Source organism: Athene noctua, chromosome 1, assembly GCF_965140245.1.
Source record: "Athene noctua chromosome 1, bAthNoc1.hap1.1, whole genome shotgun sequence".
In the NCBI taxonomy this organism is placed as follows: domain Eukaryota; kingdom Metazoa; phylum Chordata; class Aves; order Strigiformes; family Strigidae; genus Athene; species Athene noctua.
In genome coordinates, this window is record NC_134037.1 from 226,142,828 (window position 1) to 226,152,423 (window position 9,596).

Here is a 9,596-nt window from a genome sequence, read left to right on the forward strand (position 1 = left end):
AAAAGCTGCCTGATCTGAGTAGAATGGTTCAAATGGTATAGAATAAATCTTAGATATCACACATTTATCCCATTTAAAAAAAAAAAATTACAGAAACCCCCACTGTGTCAGATCATGAACTGAAGCACTGGCCCATACCCTGTCATACCACTTAACTGTTAGCTTGATCCCACATATGGTTTTGGCTCAGAATAACTAGCACTAACTGTCTCAGATAATGCATGTGGAGGATAATATATGTTGAGGACAACTCCCAAGAGTTTACTATGACCTCCCTGGTTTAAGAGTAAACAGAGTTAATTTATCTAAATCCTAGCTAGGCTGTGATGCTTAGTCTTAAGATGCAGGACTGTTCCCAGCCAAATACAGACATATCCAATGAGCCCAGTCTAAGCGCACTTCTGAGAAAACATTTCCATACAACCAGATTTTTAAAACATGAAACAGCACTGAGCTAAAAAATATGTAAGGGAAAGTTTGTTTTAAAATAAACCTTTCCCGTGAAGAATCATCAAGATGTCCATATGTTAAATGCGTTTTATTACCAAGTAAAAACAATTATACAAATACATTTCTTCCCTACCTTATTCTCTTTGTCTGCATGGTCAGTACTGATAATAACAGTAAACTAAACCTTACAACTCATTGAGCAGTATGGCCTATTCATGTCAAATCTTTTATCTTGATGTCATGACCCCTTCCTACCTACCTACCTACCTGTCTTCCCAAGTATCTTCCTGTCCAATTATGTGTCAAGGTCAAATATTTCTCAAAGGGTAAGTACCATTAGGACAGTCACATTAATTTCCTATATGATATAACGGATATTTTTTTAAATTTTATTTTGGGAAATATGAAATATAAAGTTACAGATATCATCCAAACCAATTTGATGAAAGTTCCCAGGCTGAAATGTCAAGACCAAACTACATTAATTACACAGAACTGTATGAGTACTTGTGCAGATATGATTTATAAGTTCCACATCCCTACATTTTTCCATGGACTGCTTTTATCCACAACAGCCTATGCCATTTGAAAACAGGAGTGATCTATTTGAGCAAGTACTACATCTTAGCTGAATCATGGTGTGCTAAAGCTACTGAAGTCCGAACTTCTATATTAATTGATTTCTTCAATGAGTGCTAAAATGTTACCCAATATTTTAGGTCATTGTCTTCATAAATCTAATACAAAGTTATTTCATCTGAATCAAACAAGGTTTATCTCAGATATTTTTTTTTCCATTTGATTAAGACTTTATTGATATATTTTAGTCTTTTACTTTAATATTATCACAGATTTGAAAAGATATTTGGCAGAATTGATTGAACAGCTCTGCGACTATTGCAATTTTTTAAAGACTAACTTTGGGAAAGCATTTTGCTCTTGAGTTGACAGCTTTATTCCAACCCTAAGGCATCCGTGATAATTAATAACTGTGTCAGATTGGTTCATCCTAAGCAGATGTGCTATGCAGGGTTTTTCCTTATCTTCCCTGTTTTCTAACTTGGTAAGTGACCTTTATTAAATTATGTTTCAAACCAGGAATTCATGACATTCAGATTCCATAGGGCAAAATGAGAATGTCATTATCTCAGCTTGTACAGGAAGCTCTATTACTCTGACTGTATCTAACTCACAGGCTTTTTGTTTTATATTTTAATGCAGATTTTAATGGAACTAGAATTTACACCAAAATAAGATAAATTATTCCTGTATGATTCAGCTTTATTTCTCCTTTATTCTTTATTTTTCCTTTTAATTTATACAAAATTTTTTTATCTCTTCGATTGATACATACTCATTTCCTTCAACCTTAATATTAAAGATTTTTCATCTTTTTCTCATTTATGTTCATTTATTGCTTAATTTAGAAACCGTTTGTTTAAGAAATATATTTTTGAGATGTTATGCATGTGGTTTTTATGCACTAAAGTTTCATAGCATTTCCTTCTCCCATCTGAAAAGTGGAAGGAATAAATGTGAGTGTCATGAATCTACTAAACATTCATATAAGTTTCCTGCTTTTTTTGTTCTATTGCTTTAAGATGAAATAAAGGAGTTATTCATGATTGGCCACACAATGGTACAAAGTTATATCTTACTAGAAAAGAGTAAACTAATACACCTAACTACCAAGAGTACAAAGTCAACCTAAGGGATAAAGGCGAAAGTCACACCCAGCCACCCTCTTGCTCCCCCTCCTCAACAGGATGAGGGGAAAAAAAGAAGGTGGAAAAGCTCATGGGTCAACACAAAGACAGGGAGATCACTTACCAGTTACCATCACAGGCAACACAGAATCAACTTGGGAAAAAAATAATTTAATTTACTGCCAATTGAGTTGGACTCAGAGAATCAAAGACAAAACTAACCCCACACCTCTTCTTCCTGGACTCAGCTTCACTCCTGAGTCTTCTACCTCTTCCCTCATGAGCAGTTCAGGAGTCCATAACAGTTCCTCTCTGCCATTCCTTCATCCTCATACTTTTCCCTGTTCCTGTCTTGGCATGTGTAGTCCGTTGTGTGTGTCACACCCCCACCCCACTCCCCCGCCCCCAATCATATAAACATATAATCATAGAATGGTTTTTGTTGTAAGGGACCTTTAAAAATCATCTAGTCCAACCCCTCTGCCGTAGGCAAGAACATCTTCCACTAGGACGGGATGCTCAAACCTGGGACCCAGAGCTGGATGCAGTGCTCCATCTGGGGTCTCATGAGAACAAAAGAGAGGGTGAGAATCAACTCCCTTGACCTGCTGTCCACATTTCTTTTTAGGAAGCCTAGGATACAAATGCCTTTCTGGGCTGGAAGCACACATTACTGGCTCATGTCCAATTTTATCTCCACCAGTATTCCCAAGTCCTTCTCCCCAGGATTGTTCTCCATCCATCTGTCACGTCCCACTCAGACAAGGGAGAGAAGTGACTCCAGATTTGGAAATCTCCAATGGAGTGGACAACAAGTCTCCAAGCCCAAGCATTTATTAACTACCCACAATGGTTGCAGACCAAAATTTGTCAAAATAATTTCGGATTCCATTTTGGAGTTGCCATGCCCACTGATACACCCGTACTATATGGATTTTTTCTGTACTATTAGCTTGTAGACAATTTCCAAACATCACTTCAAAGAACCAGTCTCACATTACTGCTTTACAACCTTCCCTCATAGGTTCTTGATGTGAACATTTTACACAACTATTGTTAGTGAGTTTTACATGTGTTCAGTTCCATCTCCCTTAGTATTTAGAACAATCATAGGGTCTGCAATACGGATCATAAAAATCAAAGCCTGGAGATAAAGTCCATTCACAAACACTCTCCCCGACTTGTACTCCTCTCTTTTGTCCGGTTAAGGCATTAAATACCTTTTCCAGGAAAATGGAGTCACAAGGGATCAGCATCCCCAGTCCAGAATCTTGTCCCATCATGGACTGTACTCAAATTGTTGACCCACCACTTAGGTGGTACTGGTTGGGCCAGCCATGGCCAATCCTCGAATCCTCCTGGATCTCCACACACCCAACAATTAGTAAGGTTAAATGCACTGGCAACAGAATGGCCTAAAGCCACAAATTAATTTTCCCCCCATTCTTGGTTAACGCTTAGAGAGTCAAAGCTTCCCCAGGGACCGAGAGAGAACTGTTGACCAAAGCAGTTTCTGTGATGATGGACAATACATCCTGAAAATATTAATAAAGCAGTAAGCAATGTCATGATGCATGTAGTTAAGACTTTCATCCCTTCTGTGCTGAGAGCTGTGGTCCATGTGATCCAATCAATACCTACAAAAGAAAACACAACATCCTCGGTTCGATATGTGGAACCAGAAGAAGGTTATAGTTAGAAAGATGGAATAATCCATCTTGTGTTAATCTTATGTTTCTTTCCTTAGGCATCTTTTGTCTTCCAGGCATATTTGTTTATCAGAGTTTACAACAGCGGGGGCACAGTTCCCATCATGGGGAGTTTGACCAAAACTGATTGGCCTGAAAAGTGTGACGAATTGGCCATATGGGGCTGGCATAATGATTGGAGCCTTCGGACAGAATGCTGTAATTTTGGGGCATCTCTTCATTCCCCAACAACTATTAACACTAGTCACAGCATCCCATAGTCGCTCGGCCCATCCTGATTTATGTAGCTTAAGGAAACACTTTAACAAACTGTTTGTCCTTTCCACAATTCCATTTGCTTTTGGACAATATGGAGTATGGAACACCCATGAAATCCCCTCTCGAGCTGCCCACTTGGATTTATTTGGCAGTGAAGTGGGAACCATTGTCTGATTAGATTGAATGCAGTTTGGGCAAGGTGTCAAACCACCCTTTCAAAGTTTTCACTGTGTTTTCCCCCATTGATCTATCAAATGCCTTGTCTTAGACTAGCCCAGACACTATCTCTACCCCAACCAACATGTAATGCTTTCCTTCTGATTTCCAGAAAGGGCCAATATAATCCACTTGCCAGGCCTCCTATAGCCCTTTCCCTTCCCTTAAGCGCAGGGGATCACCTTCTAGTGGATGTTTTTCTAAGCAGGTACGACATTGTTCACAAGCAGACACACAAGTTTTACATTCTTCTCTGGTAACTGGCCAGCCTCGGCTTGGGCCTCACAATAGAGATCCTTGGCCCCGGAGTGTTTTCTTTTCATGTGTAGCCATTCTAGCAACTGTTCCCAATTCTCTGCTATTTGGGGGGAGCCAGCCGGGCTATCTCATCAGTTTTGCCATTCCACTGGCTTACAGGGGTATCATCCTGCTGGTGCAAAGCCACCCATGCTATCACAAAATCCCCACATTTGGTAATATCTAAGATTTCTTGCCATTTCTCCTTTTGCCACACTGGCACCTGGTTTACCTCCCAGTTGTTCTCTTCCCAAAAAGGGAGCCATTCTGTTCACCCTTTGAATACTGCAAATGAATCTGTGTAAATATACACTGGAGTTCTTGTCCGTTCTTCGCTATTGAATACACTCCATACTGCTACCAACTTCCCCACTACCCTCACCCTCAGTAATTATTTCCTTTTTAATATCGACATTATTTCCACTGATATTTCCACTGTTTGCCCTCTTGCTTACTGGAGGCGTCTGTGAACCACACATTTTGCAATTCTTCTGAAAAAGGTGGGGCAGCTCTGACAACAGGAGGAGAAGTATCCCTGTCCAGAAGGTCTGCCACTTACTCCTGTATGTTTAACACCTTAGGGGTACCTTTGGTGACTATGAAAACATTACAATAATGTTCACTTTTAGCGTACCATTTTCTTATAGTATGTCTTTGGGCCACCCCGTCAGGAGGAGGAGATCCTGCCACCACAGGCTTAATTACCTTAAAGGGTCCCCTCAAGACTATAGGTTGTTGGCATATGGTCTGCTCTGCTTCTCTAAGAGCCAAACTCACTACAAACAGACCCTTTTCCCAACTGGAATACCTTTTTTCAGTATCCTTAAAACTCCTAGCGTAAAACCCAGTCGGGTCGGTAGAGCCATCTGGTCCCTTTTGCCAAAAGTGAACTGACAATCCTGAGCATGCAAACCCCCATTCAATCTGGACAGGGTCAGTGGTGTGGATAGGGTCCAAAGCTTGATGGGTGCTAGCTTCAAACACCAACAGTTGCAATGCCTCATCATGGGCTAGAGTCCACTCCCAAGCTGACACTATCCACAACAGGTTATATAAGGGTCGTGCAATTATTGCAAAGTCCAGGATATGCTTTCTCAAAAAAAACCAATAATCCCAAAGACGTTGCAACTCTTTCTTTTTTTCTGGGATATTTATCTGATAAAATGATGAGACGTTGTCCAGAGGAATACAGACTGACCCTCCTTTCCACCAGATGCCTAAAAACTTAACCTCACTGGCAGGAGCTTGAATTTTCTCCTTGGGTAACTGAAGGTCTATTGCTTCCAGATGGTTGATGATTTTATCCTGCACAGCCTGTACTGAGGCTATGACATGTCCCCCTATTAATATGTCATCAATATACTGGTAGACCTTGATCTCCCCTTCTGATGAAATTATTGCCAGTTCCTGCACTAGGGCATGGTGGGCCAGGGTAGGCGAGTGTTTATATCCCTGGGGCAAGTGGGTAAAGGTATACTGTTGCCATTCCCAAGTGAAAGCAAAGTGATTTGATCACCCTCTTGGAGTGGAACCAAAAAGAACATGTCTTTCATATCAGTAGTTGCTAAGATGGGGTGGGCCTGTTCTTGAATGGTTGTGATTAATTCAGCTATGTTAGGTACAGCCGCAGAGGGCCAGTGTTTGCAGTCAGACAATAGTCAACAGTCAATCACCATTTTCCATTAGGTTTGCATACCTGCCACACTAGCAAATGATATGGGGAATGGGTAGACACCAGAATTCCCCCATTGTTTGAGATCCTCAGTCACTGGGGTTACCCTTTTCCTGGCCCCTAATGGCAATGGGTAGGATTTCACATTGTTAATTTTGGAGAGGGGAAGAGTAGATGCCGCTTGCAATAAGCCCTCTGCCCAGGGCATCTTGACCGATTGCCTGATCTGGGGAGTGCCAAAAAACCATGAGCTTCCCTGAGTGTCATGCCACTGCCTGCCTTTTAACACATCTACACCTAAAAGATTAATCTGAAAACATCCTATAGCCACCATGGTGTTGACACGGTTTTCCTCTCCTGGTAACCATAGCGTCACTGAGGTAAAGGCATTGACTGTGTCTTTCCCAGGGCATTTAATACAATTAGGTTCTTAGATAGAATTGAGACTCTGTATTGTTCTGCTTCGGTCCGCATTAGCACAGTGATTTGTGCCCCAGTATCAATTAAAAAAGTTACTGACCTTCTCCTTGGGCCCTACAGCAACTGTAATCAGTAAATCCCCTTTTATATTCAAGGTGAGTTGTCTTAAAAACATCCATCCTCCATTCCTCCCCAAACTTCAGGGAACAGAGGATCTAGTTTCCCACCACCTTCTTTTCCCTGGCCGGGTCCTCCTCAAGGTCTACCAAGAGTGAAGCATTAGGGGTTGGTGCAAAAGCGACTTTTTGATCTGACCATACCTGCACAAGTTTTTCTAATTTTTTGGTTGGGAGTCCATCCATCAAGTCCCAGGGAATGCCTTTCTGAAGCCCTAGATGCCATAGTCCCTGTCGAGTTAGGGGCTTCCCTCTTCTTTGGTTATTGCCTCAGAGCAGCCCCATGTTTTGGCCCTTCATAAGTGATGGTTGCTGCCCATTAACTTGCTCTGCTGCCTGTATAACCCTAGTTTCAGTTCTTTGGGATAATGCACCAAAGGGGCCGTATTTTCTCCCAAAATGAATCAATTCCTGGGCTACCTCCCCCCATGTCCATACTTTCCTTCCTGACCGCCGCTGGTCAGGGGTCACTATTCTTTCCAGAGCAGCCGTAACTCTTTCTCCTTCAGGGGTGTTTTGAATCTTCCCTTATAATCGAATGACTATGGGTTTTAGGGAGTCAGGAAGTCCTCTTATCAAAGGAGTCATCCTCTTATCAATGGAGTCATCCTCTCTGAGTCCACAAGCGTCATCATTGGGGAGCCCTGGTTGGTAAGACTTGAGCTCCCGATAATACATCATCTGGAGACAGGCTGCCTTCTGCTCACTTTCCACTAACTGATCCACTGTACCTGTTATGGCGAGGGGATCTCCCCTCTCCAAGGGGTTCGTTCAGCCCTCTAGTCCAGCACACAACTCTCAGAGTTAACGACCAGGGGCCTGGCAATTACCAGTAGTTAGAAACACACCTGGACCCCAATATCCTTCTGCTTCCTTCTCTGACAAGATTCCATCCCCCCCGACAGAGGCGCTCTCCACACATACTCTGTCTCCGATTCCTTCACAGTCCTTGCAAAATCTCAACTTTGCTAATTCAGTTGCTGTAAATGGGACTTCTTTGGTGACAACCCGAGGACGGTCATTATCATCCTCATACAAATACTCTGTTTTAACCAGAGGACACATATGGGTGTGTGGGTGGGGGTGGGGGGTGGGGGTGTCTGCAGTTTCCTTTGATTTCTGCAAATCTTCTTGGGGATAGATTTGCTGTATCCCCTTCTCTAAAAGCTTTACCTCTACCTCTGCCAGGCTATCTGCCTCCCCCAAAAGTTGATTCCTCAATTCCTCCGTTAATATTTCATTTTTGTTCCTTTTCTCCTCCAGCAACTCTTTATTTTCTGTCAACTGTTTCTGCAGGGTCTTTATTACCATTTGCAGGCAGTCAATTACAGTATCAGCCTGACAAAACCTCTGGTTTCTATCCTCCACTGCAGCTGCCAGACTTGCTCCTAACACTGCACATATTATAGGTTTTCATTTCCCCCTCCTAATCTTAGCTTCCTTCTGCAACACCTTTATCCTATCCACTACACTGTGGGTGAAACCAGTGGGTTTTCGCCCAATCTTGCCCCTGGAGTGAGGGACGAGACTGACGTGCCTCTAAAAGGTCATATAATTTATCTATCCCTTCAACTGGCAAGGGGACATAATCACAAGCATCACTGCCTTCCGGGCAGCCATTCTCTTTTTTTTCTAACACAAAGGGGCTATCGTCCTGAGAGGGCCACACATTAAAATCCAAATTTCCTCTTTTCTCTCTCAGGAGGCCACACCTTAATTAACACACAAAAAACCAATACTGCTATCCACTCTTCCTCCTATTCACTCTTAGGAGGTCACACCTTAATTAGATGCTTTCTGTTCCCCGAGAACCCTGTTCATGTATAAAACAGGGAAGCGATCCTCTCAGGGAGGCAGCACATAAATTCCAAGCACAACATGAACCCGCCCCCCCTTATGTTCCTGAGACGTCCCTCTAACACAGCGAGGCAATACGGCACTCTCGTCTCTAGGGATCCTGTCCATGACACCAATTTAATGTCCCGATCCAATGTCGGGGGAGGTTTTGATATGATCCCAAGAGCGAGATTAAGACACAAATGAGGTCAAATGCCGCACACCCAAACCAGGTTTTTATTATTAAAAAAGTGAAGAGGAGTAGCGATAGGACTCAATGGAAGGAAAAGACAGAAATAAAGCAAGGATGTGTGATAGGGCTGCAAGAATAGTCACCACCATGGATCCAGTGGCGTCCCCTTGGTCCTCAGTCTTCAGTTCTTCAGTGGTGGGTGCACATGGATCTGGCTTCGATGGTGGATGCACACTGAGCAAAACTTTCTGCTGCCTTTTTAAGTTCATCATACCCTCTGATTAGCATATCTTCTACCTTTATCTTTTTTTTCTCTGGTCCCACAGGTTTTGTTGCATCTGGCTTCAGGGCAGGAACGTTTGCCTCTTGTCATTTCATTAGCAATGGTGCATGGGGTCAGGCCTACACAATGGAGCCACAAACGGCTACAGGATGGGGCCAGCTCAGCACACCTCTGCCCCTTTGAGGCTTGTCTAAAGAGTCCGGGCAATGCAATCACAGAGAAGTAGGGGATGCATCCTTCATTACGATCCCGCTTCTCTGGGCAGCATCCCCCAGACCAATTCACAGGCCACAGAAGCTTCTCTTGGAGGTTTGCACAGACACAAGCAAGCTTTGAGACAGTCATGTGACATTTCAGTTTCTCGCATTGTCATTTCCAGG

At 42.7% G+C, this 9,596-nt stretch overlaps 1 pseudogene; it reads right to left on the reverse strand.

The window, feature by feature from the left end:
• Positions 1–7,174: 7,174 nt before the first annotated feature.
• LOC141958463 (uncharacterized) lies at positions 7,175–7,969 on the reverse strand (annotated as a pseudogene).
• Positions 7,970–9,596: the final 1,627 nt, after the last annotated feature.